This window comes from Dipodomys spectabilis, unplaced genomic scaffold, assembly GCF_019054845.1.
Source record: "Dipodomys spectabilis isolate Male_0828 unplaced genomic scaffold, ASM1905484v1 ptg000248l, whole genome shotgun sequence".
Taxonomy (NCBI): domain Eukaryota; kingdom Metazoa; phylum Chordata; class Mammalia; order Rodentia; family Heteromyidae; genus Dipodomys; species Dipodomys spectabilis.
Genome location: NW_024870925.1, coordinates 1015670 through 1031350, shown reverse-complemented (window position 1 = coordinate 1031350; position 15681 = coordinate 1015670).

Here is a 15681-nt window from a genome sequence, read left to right as displayed (position 1 = left end):
ACCCTTACCTCTTCGGCTCATGGCTAGCACTCCATCATGTGGAGCCAAGGAGCCCCTTGCACCAGAAGCCATGGCCTAGGGGTCTATAGCTGAGGTCTGTCATCCTTCCTTCTCAGGATGCTGAAATCTGAGGATCTGGGTTCCAAACTATCCCAGGCAAAAAGGTATCATGAGACTATCTCCAATTCGCCACTAAGAAACCTGAAGTGGAAGCTGAGTGCTTGACGCTCATGTTTGTCATCCTAGCTACTCAGGAGGATGAGATCTGAGGTTCATGGTTCAAAGCTAGCCTGGGCAGGAAAGTCCTTGAGACACTTTGCTCCAATGGACCACCAGAAAAGCTGAAATAGCGCTTTGGCTCAAGTAGTAGAACACAAGACTTGAGCTGAATAGCTCAAGGACAGCACCCATGCCTAGATATCAACTACTACAACAATAAAAAAATGATAGAAAGAAACTAACAAACCTGAAATAGTGGGCTGGGAATGTGCCTTAGGGGTAGAGCGCTTTGCATATATGAAACTCTGGGTTTGATTTCTCAGGACTACATCAATAAAAAAAAAAAGCCTGAAGTGGTTCTGTGGCTCAATTAAGAGAGGACTATCTTTGTACAAGAGAATCTATGTACAGTGCTCAGGTCCTGAGTTCAACTTCCAAGAATGGTGAATGGGCCCACATGCATGCACACGCGTGTATACACACACACACACACACACACACACACACACACACACACAGATTATGAGTGATGCTGTTACACAAAATGGTAAGGTACCAGGCTTCTTCACTGAGATCATGGTCAACACCATAGCCCAGTGTCCCCAAGAGCTAGCCACCCAGGGCCCAACTAGGAGAGGTCAAAAGTTTCAAAACCTGATGAGATTCACCAGCCCTAGAAGACAGGAAGCTTTGTGATATCAGATATGTGCTTGGATTTCCCAAGCTTGCAAAAACCTAGGAAAGGCATCGTAGGCCCAACATTGCCGTCAATGAAACATTTCATGAGCTTCAGTGCCCTAGTTGTCTGCCAGAAGGACTTTTGAATTACATTGAGAACTGTATCTGAACACTGGTATATAGTCTCACAAAGGCAGGATAAGTTCACAGTATTTGGCCTGCCATGGGAGGTGGCACAAATGAAAGCTTCCTGTCAAAACAGAGCACTGTGGAGAGAGATAGTTGCGAGTACATAGTGACCTTTCTCTCCTGACCTTCGGAGCCTGCCTGCACTCCTTCTCACTATCTGACCCGGATGCAGTTGTTTGTTACACAACAGTACAGGAATGAGGCCTTTTTTCTGCCTGTCCAGGAAATGAGAGAGATTTCGTCCACAAGGCCTGGGACGCAGAGAAACCCACAGGTTTACTGGGACCAGTGAAGGGAGCCCTGGAACATGCAGTGTCATGAAAGCAGTCTCTGTTATGAAATCATTTTATTGAATACAAATTTCCTAGCTTGGTGCCGTTCATCATAGCTACTCTGGAGCTTCACCTATAGGAATACGTCCATACATACACAAAGATATGCAGGTACAGGCTCCTTGATGGGGCAGTTCCTGGAGTTGAACTATGAGTCTAGGCATTGTCCCTGAGCTCCTTTTGCTCAAGGATAGTGCATTAACCTTGAATCACAGCCCCACTTTGGTTTTTTCTGTGATCTCTTAGAAATAACAGTGTCATGGACTTTCCTATGCTAGCTGGATTCAAACTAAGATTCTCTACATCTCAGCCTCCTAAGGAGCTGGGATTACAGTCAGCAGCCACTGGTACCTTCTTTCTTCTTCATTTTTTAATCTGGATAATCTGACTTCTTAACAGGGTCATTCCAATGTCTTGAATTTATAAGTTAACTACCCAATGATCTTTATGGCTGTTTTCACTGAGAAGGATTTTCTCGCCTCATCTTCCCCTCTGGTCACAGGTTTGAATCCAAAAGTGAGAAATGAGTGTCACAGGAATTGGGAGAAAATATCCGCAGGACATGCCAGTTCTGTCACTTAGCATTGAGTTGCAGTGAATTTACTGTCTCAGGGTGAGAGGACTGAAAGCTGCAATGATTCTCATAATGTCTGCATTGTTCCTTTTGCCAATAAAATGATCTAATAATTATGAGTGTTTTGTGTCTCCAACCTTAAGTATCTAGAACACCCTAGAAGCATCTTCATGTATCTCTTTTCCTCTAGTGCCTCTTGAGATTTACAATAAGGTTTTGTGTGGAGCAGCTCCTCTGTGTATCCTTGAGAAAAGCTGCTTGAAGCCTCTTCAGGAAATCGCCATTCAAAGTCAGCCTGAGCAGGAAGTCTGTGAGACTCTTATCTCAAATAAACCACCAGAAAACTAGAAGTGGAGCAGTGGTCCAGAGGGAAGAGTTCCAGCTTTGAGAGAGAAAGCCAAGCAGGAAACACAGGCTAGAACTGGCAGGAAAGCCTGGGAGGTGCTTATGTCTAATTAATGACCAGATGGCTGGAAGTGGAGTTGTGGTGGTGGTAACACCTCAGCCTTGGGAAAAACTGCCAAGGAACGCATCGGGCCCTGAGTTTCAGCCCTGGGATGACCACAAAAAATTTTCAAAAAGAGAAGGCCAAGTTTATTTATCAATGCCCTACCTACTAATGTGTGTATATTACCTCCATGAGTACAAACAGACTGTATGCAATGCTTTTTCTTTTATTTACTCATTCATTTTTTCAAATATGCTCCTAGTGCATACTGCACCATTTTCTTCATTTCAGACCCATGGCTTTTCTCTTCCAGGTTTCCAGTCCTGTGTCATTATATGATGCACACAGCAGCTCTTAGCAGCCTTTATTTACATTAATTATGAGGCCAATGCAGGACCAGTCACAAATCAGGCAGGGGAAAAGAATATCAGGTTTTGTAGAAGTAACCAGTATTCAGAAAATTAACCTAGGGGACTTAAAATGGTAGCATACTTATGTTTAAAAACTACCATTAAGGAAAATATGAAGGGGCTGGGAATGTGGATTAGTGAGAGAGTGCTTGCCTAGCATGCAAGAAGTCCTGGGTACGATTCCTCGGTATCACATACAAAGAAAAAGCCAGAATTAGTGCTGTGGCTTAAGCAGTAGAGTGCTACAGACAGTGCCCAGACCTGGAATTCAACCCAAAAACTGGCAAAGAGATACCTAAGTAGGTAGGTAGGTAGATCAGATAGATAGATAGATAGATAGATAGATAGATAGATAGATAGATAGATAGATAGATAGATAGATAGATAGATAGATAGATAGATAGATAGATAGATAGATAGATAGATAGATAGATAGATAGATAGATAGATAGATTGATAGATTGATAGATAGATAGATAGATAGAAAGTTGATAGATAAATCTGGTCTTGGATATCTGGAGGAAAGAAGGGAACACTTCCCATTCATGAGGCCTTCTGCAGTGTACTAGGCCACCAGCATCACCTTCACACAATTACAGAGCAGGAACACTGTCTCTTTCCCACTTCTAAGGTAGCCAAAGGTCCCAGAGCCACGAGGGCAGAGCTAGGTTCTAATTCAGGGGCTTGGAGACAGAAGAGAAACAGCCCTGCCTCTAGTTGGTCTGGGGATTTGCATTAAGTGGAGAATGAAGTAAGGAGAATAGACTGGCAGAGGTAGAAGAAGGGCTTCAAATCTGACAGATGGAGAGTCAAAAACCAACTCCCTTAGACGAGAGAGCAGGGTTTTTCTACTCTGTTCCTCCCCTCTCTCCCACTAAACTGGCTCTCTATTGGTAACCTAAAGATAGCCTGAGGCTCCCTTCATCTGAGGAAGGAAGGTTAATTAGTCATTGTTTGAAGAGGCTGAGAAAAGCCTGACCCTGGTGTAACTCTAACAAATATTTCAAGTTTCCCTTCATTGCTGGTTGTTCCTGGAATGAATGAAGTGGTTTTGCAGCTCACTTCCCTGTTTAGTGTGTACATACTGCCTCCTAATCCTGCAGGCCTAGGTCTCTGCACCTAGCTTGGCTTTTGCAACTGTTTTCTGTCCTTCAGATACAGTGTTACACTGGAGTTCATCCTGCTAACAGGGCTAGAGCTTGGATCCTGAGAACTTCATTTGAACCCCAGATGGGTCATTGATGTTTCTTTCCTTCTTCTAAAGCTCAGGAACTCTAAGAACATTTAGAGTGCAAGTAAATTCTCATCACCAAGGGAAACACAGGAAGCTCTTGAACATCTGACCTTTCAGAAGTGGAAGTCAGAGTGTCATAGACTTCCCTGCCCTGATTGGCTTCACCCTGTGTTCCTGAGACCTCAGCCTCTGGAGCTAGGGTGATGGGCATGAGCTACTGGTGCTCTGGTAGGTTCAGAACTGTAATGACATTGACAATGGAAGTCAAATGCTTATCGCAAAGTATTTGGAGAGCATATTATGCCTTTCAACAATGGACCGTTCAGAATCCTGTAGGACACAAGGTTACAATGCTGGAGTCTGAGAGGCTGGGTATATGGATCTGCTACACTTGAACCTGGAGCTCTAACTCCAATTCTGGTGTACATCAGTGTTCATTTTCCAGAGAATGTTCTCCTAATTAGTAATTAGGAAAAGTACTTTGATAAACCCTCATTTTTTTTTCCAGGTGTATTTCTCGAACTCAAGCCTGGGCACTATCCCTGATCCCTTCAGCTCAAGGCTAACACTCTACCACTTTAGCCACAGCGCCACATAGGGTCTTTTGGTGGTTCACTGGAGATAAGAGTCTAACAGGCTTTTCCTTGCCTAGGTTGTCTTTGAACTTTGGTCTTCAGCTCTCAGTCTACTGAGAAACTAGGGTTCCAGGTGTGAGCTACTGACATCTGGCCTATTGTTTTAGACACTTCTGGGGCTTTATCTTAGGGCCTGGGTACTGTCCCTGAGCTTCTTTTTCTCAAGTCTAGCCATTTGAGCCACTCCACAGCTTCTGGTTTTTTCTGAGTATGTGGCACTGAGGATTCAAACCCAGTCATTCATACATGTTGAGCAAGCTCTTTATCACTAAGCCACATTTCTAAGCCACCCTTCCAATTTTATCCCTCACCTGCCTATCCTCAAGAAAAGTTTTCTGACTATAAACGTTCTAAAGAAATCCCAATGGGAAGATGTCCAAAGATAAGACAAAGCTCATACTTGGGGCAGACTCTAAACATGTGAAGACTGTGACAAATGCTTCCATTTAATTATGTACTGTGTTTCAACACTTAATAAAATATTAATGAAAAATGAGTCAATATCCTAAATTATTGTTTAATATTATAATATATGTGCAAAATGTAAAAAACAATATGTATATAATAATACTAAATACAATAATCAATAAATGAATCAAAGAAAAATAAAATACAAAATCAACAATAAAAATCATAATATGAAATTAACATACATATGTAAATATATATCATATATTACATATGTATAGAAATATTTTTTCTCTTGCAGGACCTTCATTCAGGACATGGCAATTCTAGCCTGAATTTCTTTTCCTCAAGGACAGTGAGCTCTGCCTTCACCCATGCTTCAAAAGAGTTACCTAGATGGTGAGCTCAAATCCTAGCAATGGCAGAAATACTGGCCCCAGTTCCAAGATAGTGACTTAATTTTTATTAATGGAAGAAGTTATGTTTTTTCAGTTCCATACTGAACATTTAAAAAAAAAGCAGTGTAGAATTTTGTACAGCTATTCAGACAGCCTTCCCTGAGTGCTTCTCTGAGAATTACATTGTTTCCCTTTTTGAAATACGTTTTTTATTGTAAAAATGTTGTACAGATAGGTTACAGTTACAGGAGCAAGGTAATGAGTACATTTTCTATTGAGCATTTTGACTCCTGCTTTGTTTTCCCCATACTATCTTTTCCTTCCCATCTCCATAACTACCTCCCCCTGCCAAGGTCAGTGACTTAGTTTTCCATTTTTGGTTGGCACAGGCTTTGAACTCATGTAGCGGCAACTCTTCCCTCACATTGCTAAAGATTTACCAAGACCCTGATTCTAAATCCCAGGCTAGGAAAGAAAACTGGCAGAAATTACAAACCAGGGAGCTTTATTTTTTAAAATTTAGTTAAATGATTAATTAATTAATTAATTTTTGGCCAAACATGGGGCTTGAAGTCAGGTCGTGGAAACTCTGCCTCAGCTTGGATCTCCCTAGGCTGGGGTGCAGTCTCCAGACCCATAGCCGATCCTGAGATCCTAGGCCCAGAGAGATTTTAGGAAGAAAAAAAAGCTGGAAAGCACAAAAAGTGGCAAGGTGCAGAGTGCTGGCGTTTTACTTGTTTTTTTCTTTGCATGTTGACCATCCTAGGTCTGAATGATATGGCTGCAAAGTATACTTGACCTGTCATTGCTGATGGCTGGTGGGATATCAAGGAAGCCATAGGCCAACCTGTCAACATGGCCCTGGATTCAAATCCCAGTCCTGACACCAATGGCAGGAGATTACAAGAGACTCATTCCTATTCATAGGAATACTGACTGAAAGTGTAGTTCATGCACCGGTCTAGTCTAAAATTGGATGCAATAATCGTAGAATGCTGATTGATCTTAATTAATAGTTTATTAAGCATGAAAAGAATAATATTCCCTCAATGGCGGTATAATAAATATCTAAGATTTGGTAGGAAAGTTGTAGGTGCCATTTAATCATAGATAGACAGCCCTGACACTCTTTACCAATATATAATTATTTGTATACCACCATCTGCCTATCCATGTATCACTGTTTTGGCCAAACCTGGGGGTTGATCTGGGAACCACCTGACAGCATTATTGGCTAGAGGCTGCCATGCTCAAACTCACTCATTCTTGAATTGAGCCTGCTAGGCACTGAGTTCAGATCCTAGCACTGCCAGGCTTGATGGAGAACACATCTAAAATCTAGATGCTTTGTGATGGGATGTAAACAATGTAATAAATGGTACATGTATCATCAGAGTCAATAAAATAAATGGTAAATAAATGAGTAAAACAAGAGATAAAATGAATAACCACAGCAAACACAATATGGACTGAACATCTGTACGGAATTACAAATCCTAACATTAAAATGTATGTAAGATGAACTTTTCCAGGTCTGAGGCTTGAAGTCAGCCCCCCCCCTACAAGGAGGGATTTGTGGGAGACCCTGAGATACTATTTTGTGAACCTATGAGGAGTCATGGAAAGCAATCTATCTCATCCCTGAATGAGTAGTTCCTGCATGATGCGAGTAGGAAATGACAGGCAAGACTCATGGAGTATTGATTATTTGTAGAGAAGAGCTGATGAAGCATGATAATTATCATCACAGTCATGAAATGGAGGCATCCAGAAAGATCCAAGAAACGGTAGTGACACAGAATGGATTCCATTACAAGTCACCATCTCTCCTACTCTACACAAATATGTACTTATTTGCATACTATCTTCAGCTTATGAGTGGGTGACTATTATCCTCCCCAGTTTCCCCCTGCCGGGGGCCTCAATCTCAGGTCCTGGGAATGGCCTAGGTCCTTCGTGGCTCACAGGCTGGTGTGCTCATGTGGACCCATTCACCAATTGGGCCTGCTAGGTCCCGAGTTCAGATCCCAGGCCTGCCGAAAGATTCATGTTGATGTCAAAAGCCAATTGTTGCACCTGTTTTTCTTTCCTGTGCAAGTCATGGGTCTCAGCTAGGATGGAGAATAAATGGGCCACCTTGTGGCTATGGGAATAAGTTGTTATCCATGTCAGTGAAGGTATACTTGTCATTATATACTCAAGAAAATACACAATATATCCACTAATAGCATACAAAATAAAGGGAATAACTACACTCAATGCACGATGAAGTCCACACACAGATGTGAATATACATCCCTTGTTGCAATGATGCATTGAGGACTATTGAGGCCTCCCTGGGGCTCGAACTCAGTTCCAGGGAATGACACAGCTCCTTAGTGGCTCACAGTCTGGTGTGATCATGTGAACCCATTGGGAAGTTGGGCCTCGTAGGCTCTGAGTTCGAATCCCAGCACTGCCAAAAGTTCACCCTGATGTGAGAGGCCAGTTGTTGTATCTGTTTTCCTAGGCTGTGCAAGTTCTGTGTCTCAGCTAGGATGGAGAATGTATAGGCAAGTCAATACTCATGGGAATAGGTTGTCATCCAGTTCACCAAAGTTATATCTGTCATCCTATACTCAAGAAAATGCACAATACATCAATGAATAAGACACAAAATAAAGAGAATGACTACACCGAACACAAGATGCCGCCCACCAATGTTTAGAAATATAGATCCTCTGTTTAATTATGAATTTATGGCTATATTGGCCACCACCAGAGCTGGATCTCAGATCCTTGGAATGGCCTAGCTCCTTAGTGGCTCACAGGCTGGTGTTTTCAACATGTCCCTTTCACTGATTGGGCCTGCTGGCCCTTGAGTTCAAATCCCAGCACTGACAAAATATTCAACCTGAAGTGAGAATCCAATTGATCCACCTTTTTTCCTGTCCTGCGAAAGTCCTGGGTTTCAGCACAGATGGAGAATGCTATAGAGGCAACTCTATAGCCATGGAAATAGGTTGTCATCCATGTCAGCACAGTTATATCTGGCACCATACTCAATAAAATACACAATACATCCATGAATAAGACACAAATTAAAAAGAATAACTACAATGAACTCAAGATGCATACCTCTCCTGTAGGTAAAGAGAGATCTTATGTTTAAAAAAGGTGGGCTTATTATTTTGTCCAGTGCTGAGCCTTCAAATCAGGCCCTGGACCATGCCTGACATTCTAGTCTTCAAGGATGGCGAGCTTCAATTCTCCCACAGTGCAAAAGAGCTACCCAGACCTGAGTTCAAATCCCAGCACTGACAAAAGATTCATTCTGATGTCAGAAGCCAGTTGTTGCACACGTTTTCCTCTCCTGTGAAAGAAGAGGATGGAGAATGCATAGGCAACCCCATAACCATGGGAACAGGTTGTCGTCCATGTCAGCACAGTTATACCTGTCACCATTCTTAGTAAAATAAACAATACCTCCATGAATTAGAGACAAAATAAGGAGAAGTGGACCAAACACAAGGTGCTGTCCACACATGTATGTCAATGTTGATCCTATGCTTAAATTATGAACTTATGAAATTATGAACTTATACTGGACCACCCTGGGGATCAATGTCAGATCCTGGGAATGACCTAGCTCCTTGGTTGCTCACAGGTTGGTGTGTTCACCTTGATTTATTGGCCAATTGTTCCTTCTAGGACCTGAGTGCAGATCCCAGCAATATTAACAAGTGGATCGTCGAGTAAGAAGCCGAGTGTGAAGCTTGTTTTCCTTTTCTCTGAGAATTCTAGGTGTCAAGCATGATGGAGTACATTTCTACAAACCTAGTGCTCTGTGATAGGATGTCATCAATGTAATAAACAAAATGGGTTTCATATAGTAAAATCAATGGTAAATAAATGAATAAAACAAAAAATACAAGGAACAACCACACCAAACATGTATGGACTGAACATCTATAGGTAAGTATAAATCCTATCTTTACAATGTATATAAATAGTATGTTTTCCAGGGATGGGGCTTGAATTCAGGAATAGTGAACAGGCTTGACTTTCTTTTCTTCAAGTACGGTGATCTTCCCCTTCATCCACATTGCTGCAGATTTACCCTGATCCTTAGTTCAAATCCAACACCTGGCAGAATAAATAGCTGGAATTGCAAGCCAGGGAGCTAATTTTTTTAAAACTTTTCCTCAGCACGGGGTTTGAACTCAGGTCGTGGTAACTCTGCCTCAGCTTCGATCACCCTAGGCTGGGGTGCAGCCACTGGACTCACAGCTGTTGTTGGGATCCTCGACCCCCAGGCCTTGCAGGGAAAACAATGTACAGAAAAACTGTGGCCTTTTTAGGTTTTCTTCCTTTGCACGTGACACTCCTGAGTCTGAATTACACTGTTGCAAAGAGTACTTCACCTTGCATTGCTGAAGGCTGGCAGACTATTGGAGAAGCTTTAGGCCCACGTGGCAATATAGGCCCTGACCATCCAATGACAGGAGATACTAAGGAACAGGTTTCCAACCATAGGAATAACAATGGAATGTTGTCAGTGTCACAGAATGAGTTGTTCGTGAATAGTGCGCCTATAAAATTAGATAGCATGATTTCAGAAGGCTGATTGATTTTATTTAATATATATGAAGCATTAAAAGATTATTATTACTTACAGGAACACAATAATTTCAGGACACTGATTTCTTTAAAGAAAGAAAACAATTACATTACTTACATGGACACATAATAAATACCCAAGAATTGGTAGGAATGTAGTCTATATAACTAAATAATGTATAGACATCTCTGGCACTCTATAAAGATATATATTTATTAGCTTACTGCCATCTGCATGTCAATCTGTTCCTATTTTGTTAACTCCTGGGCTCAATCTCAAGTCCTGTGAACAGTCTGTCAGCTCAATTTGCCCCAGGAGGGCATGCTGACACTCACCCATTCATGAATTTGGCCTTGTAGGCCATGAGTTCAGATGCCAGTAAGAAGCTGATGGTAACACATGTTTTCCTTTTCTGTGAATGTCCTGGGTGTCAGGTATGAAGTGGAATATATATGCAGACCTATATCCTTATGTAATCAATGTTCTATGTGCCATAATAGTCAATAAAATAAATGGTCAATACATGAACAAAACAAAAAATAAAATAACTACACTGAGTGCAATATAGTCAACATATGTATGTAAATATAAATCAAATATGTAAATTGTACATGAATAGGATGTTTTCTAGTGCTCAGGATCGACATCAGGCCTAAGGAACAGACTTGAATTTCTTGACATCAAGGAGGCAAGCTTCCACTTCCCACACAGTGCAACATAGTTACCAGACCATGAGTTCAAATCCCAGTCCTGGCAGAAAAATAATGGAACCTTTATAGTATGTGTGGCCCAATTCTTAGGTATTTCATTATGTCACCATTTTATGAATTTGATTGTTTAAATGCTTAATAAAGTATTAACTAAAATTGATTAGTGTCCTATAATATAATTGTGTATAATTTTATCATAGAAGCATTCAAGAACTGCCCATTCAATCATGACATACATAATATTCCATTGGGTATCATATAGATAAGAACAAGTTTCTTAGGATCTCCTGCCATTTGGAGGTGGCAGGATCAGGATTCAAACTGTGGGCCACAGCTCCCACCACTTCACCACGAGAATAGGGTACTCACCAGTCTGTCCAAGAACATCAGCAAGACCAATGATTAGGCAGGCACCAGTGGCTCTCAGCAGTCCTCCTTGATACTTATAAGACTGTGAAAGGAGGATCATGGTCAAAGTCACCCAAGCCAAGAAAGTCCTTGAGACCCCTTTCCAACTTCAGTGCCAACATATCAAGTGTGGAGGGTCAGCCTTGAGCAAAAGCAGCTCACAGACTGTGTCCAGATCTTGAGTTCAAGGTCCAGGACTGGCAACAAACAGGCATACACAACAATCTGTGCAGCCATCCAGCTAAAGCAGGTTACCCTTTTGTCCCCAACTGCATTGGACAGAGTTCCCTGGGGAAAAGGCTAGGGGAGCCGCTGTCATCTTGCTCTGCCCATACTGCTTGCATCACTGGATTCCAGTCACACCCCCATTCTTTCATGTTCCTTTCTGACCAATGGGATACAAGAATGGTGACCACGCCCACATTCCATGATGCTGGGGAGCACCAGGATTCCCTCTGTTTGTTTACAACACTACCAGAAGTTGAGGAAGGTAGAGGTGGTTGAGTGATCAGCAAGAGACTCGAAGAGAGTTTGGAGTATAGTAGGAAATTGATGCTCCCACCAGTGCCCCAGCTCCCTCCCCGCTTCTTGTGGTGCTGGGTTTCAAACCTCAGGCAATGGAGCACTGCCAGCAGTCATAAGGCCCCAACCAGGTCTCTGCCCCTGGTCTTCTGCTCTGTGCCCATGTGTCCACAATGCCACCTCCATCACTGTTCTTCCCACCTGGAACAGCTGCCAACAGCTTCTCTGAGCAGCACAGGTGAGTGGCTGACCCAACACTACCCCTGCCGCTGGTCAGACACTCTGCTGGGGTCCCAATGACCCCCTGCTTCTTTCCTCTCCCTGGCTCTGAGGAGCCACCTTTCTGTCTTGGACATTTCTGAGAAAGAGACTCAATACTCAGGCTGTGCTGGATCAGGATCCTCCTATCTGGGACAGGTATGCTCCACCAAGCATGGTCCTCTCTAGTTGGGATGGTAGACATGTAGTGCCATGCTCAGTTATTGGTTTAGATAGATTATCCCAAACTTTTAGTCCATGCCAGCAGATTCTTGACCACAGCTGAAGTTCTGGATAGTGCCGAAACCATCAGACCTCAGTCTCCTCAGAGGGCAGTTGTGAGGAAACAAAGGATTTATACAGAGGGTTCTGTGGAGCATGGCTAGGCAGAGAGGGAGCATACCTCAGATAAGGTTCTCGGTAATTCTGTGAGCATATGACAGGAAGATACCCGGAAAGGGCTTAGGTGGGGTCTGTTATTAATTGTGCAACAGGCGTGGGATTATGAAACAAAACATGGCTCTCATCATTACCCTATCCCCATGAGGAAGGGGATCCTTCACTCTGTTGAGTTTTGCAGCTGAGAAACAGATGCATGGAGAAGCTGGTGACCTACTTATGACCTCAAGGTCACAAGAAGCTCAGCCTAACTTCTCTACCATGCTCCTTGGGACAATGGGTGCTATTCAGTCCACTTCATGTGAGAATCCACTTCTTGTCAGTTGTGGGTCTTGAACTCTAGGCCTGGGCGCCGTTCCTGAGCTCTTCAGCTCAAGGCTAGTGCTCTACCACTTGAGCGCACTTCCGGTTTTCTGGTGGTTGTTTGAAGATAAGAGTCTCACAGACGTTTCTGCCCAGACTGGCTATGAACCATGACCCTCATATCTCAGCCTCCTGTGTAGCTAGAATTAGAGTTCTGAGCCACTGGCACCCAACTTAAGCATAATTCTGATTTTCTTTCTTCGTCTCTCGCATAGTAACTGGTTGAATGTTTTCTGGATGAGGTGGCCCAGTGTCCCTATGTGCCTGGAACCCAAGGTAGCCTTCTCATTCAGGAGGTGGGCTGAGGTCAGGAGCTGTCTAGCTCAGACTATTGAAACAGTTCCATGACGTAAGCCCCTCTGTGCCCTGGGTAGACCATGACGGTTATTCATTTTCCATCCAACCTTCCTGAACTTATTGTATTGTATTGTTTTTACATCATTTCTAGCACCTGTCCAAAATTATGATATAGTTATGGAATGAAAATATAATGCCATCTTAAGAAAGTCATTTAGGGCTTTGTGAATGTGGCTTCATGGTTAGGTGATTGCCTAGCATGCATGAAACCCTGGGTTCAATTCCCCATTACCACATAAACAAAAAGACACTGGAAGTGGTGCTGTGCCTCAAGTTGTAGAATGCTAGCCTTGAGCAAAAAAAGAAAGACAGAAAGAAAGAAAAAGAGAGAAAGAAAGAAAGAAAGAAAGAAAGAAAGAAAGAAAGAAAGAAAGAAAGAAAGAAAGAAAGAAAGAAAGAAAGAAAGAAAGAAAGAAAGAAAGAAAGAAAAAGGGAGAAAGAAAGAAAGAAAAAGAGAGAAAGAAAGAAAGGAAGGAAGAAAGGAAGAAAGCCCTGGGTTTCCCTTATTTGCAATAACTAGTGTATGTCTGAGTCAAGCAGTAAAGATCAGATAAGTTGCTGTTAGGGAAATGAACCCTAAGATATGTATTTAAATGTTTTTTTTCCCTGTGATTCTTTCTAACACATTTATAAAATTATTTCTTTGTTGTTTTGTATGCCCCTCACCCAGAGTATAACCCTTGCTTTAAATGTAATTGATAATGTTATAATTTGTGGAGGGGAAGGGAAAAAACACGTCATTTAAATAGGGATACAGGTGGACCCATTGCATCAATGAGATATGCAAGTCGTTATGTCAAAAACGAACTTTACAACTTTGGTGGGGGGGTTGGGAAGGAGGATTGGGTCTGGGGGCAGGTGGAGGATGGGAGGGGGTCAGAAGGGGAACAAAAGGAGGAGGATACAATGCTTGATAAGAAATGTACTCATCTTGCCCCTGTAATTGTAACCATTCTGTACAGTATTTTCACAATATAAAAAGAAAAAATTAGTAAATGCAAAATAAAGAATCCCTACTTTGAATATATAATTGCTCCTTCCAAACTGAAACCTGACAATAGTCCCTAATTCATGTATTTTACTTATAATACTGTGCTGAAAAAAAAGTTTTGGTCATTAGGTCACAGCAATTAATGCCAGTAATGTATTTAGATGTCAGGTGAAGATTAATTCCGGAAATTCAAAGATTCCAGGATTTTGTGTGGTCACTGCTAATCACAAAGAGAAGGGTAATCTAAGTGACATTTGGAAACCTTTATGGTCAATGACTGCAACAAAAAGGCAGAGGCTAATTAACAGTTGTGACACAAGAGAAAAAATAACTCCAGATGGAAGGAATAAATGATAGTAACTAGGGTATACCAGAAATTGTTCTAGAAAACAATTTTGGTTATTGAAGAACTAGTTTTCAACTAGGCTTATTCCTCATTGCCTTTAGCATTCTAAATCTCTTAGGCTAGTTCTTAATCTTTGTGTGATAAATGTATCTCTCTCTATGCTGTTCTTTCATACTCGATATCCTTTGCTTTCTAAAAATCTGTCTTTCTATATTTTCCTATGAACATTTCCTGATACTAAATACACCTATACAGACGGTAAAGGATGCTAATGGAGGGATCCCATAGCTAATGAGTCATATTATGAGGACATATTATTGCTACCTCAAATTTTCTAAAAAGCTGCAATGGCATCATTTGGTTCAAATTTCCATTGTTTGTCTACATAGTGTCATTCAGAGCACATAAATGCAAATATGAGCCAGGTGCTGGTGGTTCACGCCTGTAATACTAGCTACTCAGGATGTTGAGACCAGAGGATTGTGGTTGAAAGCCAGCCTGGTCAGGAAAGCCTATGAGACCCTTATCTTCAATTAAGCACAGGAAACCCGGAAGTGGTGCTACAGAAAAAGTAGTAGAGCACTCAACTTGACCTGAACAGCTGAGGGACAGCACCCAGGATCAGAGTTCAAGCCCCATGATAAACAAATAAAGTGAAATATGACTTTGTTTCCCCCAAAGGAACGACAAGATTAATAATCTTCCCAAGCATTAAAATAAATTCCAAAATGATTCAGTGCACCTACTTTTGCTGAATTATTTACTTTATGTCTTCTTTGCTGGACATATTCTCTACTTTTAAAAATAGTCAAATATTACCTTTACAAAAAATTTCATCAAATATTAGTTGTTTCAAAAGAGAAGTCTATTCAGTTGATGTCATTTAGCTTTCTTACTATCTTAGTTCAAAGCTAACCCAGGCAGGTTAGTCTGTCAAACTCATTTCTAATTAAACACCAAAAAAGCACAAGTAGAGTTTTGGCTCAAGCAGTTGAGTACTAGCTTTGGGGACAGGTGGGCAGGAAAGAAAATTGTTCAGGGACAGGGTCCAGCATCTGGGTTCAAGCCCCAGAACCAGCACAAACTAAACAAACAAGCAAACAAAATAACCCAGATATTTCTTTGGGACTCTCCTTAAAGGAGTACTCATTTGACAAGAGGTTCCTTTTGGTGATCATACTCACTGGATCCTGCTTTTTTGG